Source organism: Cariama cristata, unplaced genomic scaffold (assembly GCF_000690535.1).
Source record: "Cariama cristata isolate BGI_N322 unplaced genomic scaffold, ASM69053v1 scaffold42388, whole genome shotgun sequence".
Classification (NCBI taxonomy): Eukaryota; Metazoa; Chordata; class Aves; order Cariamiformes; family Cariamidae; genus Cariama; species Cariama cristata.
In genome coordinates this window covers 1-1900 of record NW_009632409.1, presented here as the reverse complement: position 1 = coordinate 1900, position 1900 = coordinate 1, and positions in this window count along the sequence as shown.

Genomic DNA, 1900 nt, shown 5'->3' with positions numbered 1-1900 from the left:
GGGAAGTCAAGCAAAAATACTGATTTAGTGTGAGCTTTGAAAATACCTGTAAGCCCACAGCTGTCTAGCAGAGGACTGACACTGACTGCTACATGTATCAGCCTTCCTTTACTCTTGGCTGTTCAGAAGAAATACTGAATCCTCCAGGATTTTGGGATTCCTCTCATTTTTCAATGATTACTTAGAAAAAGAAAATCTCTGTTGGGTATAAAATTATGGAATATACTACGTTTCTTCCCTGAAGCATCTGGTCACTGTCAGAGGTTATCCCATTATCTAGCCATGCCAATGTCTGCCTTTCTTATATTTTGGTCTTTTAGTCTGCGGAAGTACTTGGCTTTGAACTTCAGACAGCTTACACAGGGGCTAAGAGCACTATCTTCAGCCCCATTTATTATTTAAATGAACCTTGATTTAGCTGAAAAATGTCTGACCTACCATCTGGCTACAGCTGAGTCAATGACTGTGCCCGGATCCCAGGATCCCCCTCTGACAATCACTAGCATCTGTCAGCATAACAACAATGCTACATAGTTGAATGTCTATCTAAAACCTTAACTGCTGAGGGCTAGCAGAGTCGAGATTCGCGTTAAGTGAGGATTACAGCTAAACTAAACTTGTTTGGTTGAATTTATCTGAAAAAAAGGCTTTTTAAAATTATATTTGAAGCCTTGAGGGTAAAGATAGCAGCAGTCAGACTGGAATAAGCACATGCGTTTAAAGTTTATTTAATGAGTTTACAAATTCATAAGGAACTACTTCAGTGGACTGCTGAGGCCAGTATCTGTGATCTGGTCAAGCTGGCACTGGGGATTTCTAACCGTTTGCAAGGTAGAGAAATGCAAATTATAATCCAAAAAGAGTCCAAATAGTTAATTCTGTATTCCTTTTATTGTTTCTACATGAATTAAGTACTGCAGAATTGTAAGAGTAGTTCAGTATTCTAGTACAGGCATTCCAACACTTGCTGCTTGATCTTTCTGGAACATCTCAGGAAAGTCCGAAAGTCAATTAGCAAGTTACTGTTAGTTGGGAGGCAACATGTACGAGAAGGAAATAGAAGAAAATTTATCTAATTCTGGCCAAAAGGTTTTTGTGATCATCCAGTCCTTGCCTTCAGACTTTCAGTGTACTTTTCCCATTAGGTATAAATCTGTACCAAGTCTGTACGTCTGTTGAGTGATGGGTATAATTTGATAAGCTACTAAGAAAAGCTTATAACACCATTTAGTTAAATATTTTCTATTCTGTTTAACTTAAAAAACCTCCCGCATTGGAGTTAGCATAACCTTTCATCATGGTCAACTCTTCAAATGCAGAGAGGCATCTTATTTGGTACATCAAGAATTTTAAACATAGTAGCTACACAGAACAAAAAGTTTTGTAAGGAAGAACAGGGAGGAGTGGCGGGGAAAAGATTTCCATATATTAGCTTAGCTGTTGTATTAAATTAAACACTAATGAAGTTCTCTGCCATGCTCCGACCTGACACTTTTTACTGCGCAAGTGGGAACTGTTCTTTTACCATGTTTTAACTGAGCCTGCTTTGAGGAGGGGACTGTACCAGATGACCTGCAGAGGTTCTTTACCAAAATTATTCAATAATCTCGATGAACAAGATTGAAAGTGTCTCATCTTCTAACAGGCACAAGATTGAAAGTGTCTTGTCTTCTAACGGGCATCCTAATTTGATTTTTTTCCACGCAGAAGGGGAAAGAAGGCAATCTGTAGTATTGCACTCCTACTTGCAGTACTTTGGTTTAGGATTATCTCCATTGTTTGAATACAAAACTTCCCTGTTATAAAATGTTGCCATATTGAGTAACGTAGTATATACTACACCACAGAACTACAGATATTTCCCAATCAGGTCGCGCCTTCCACATACAAAAACACCTAG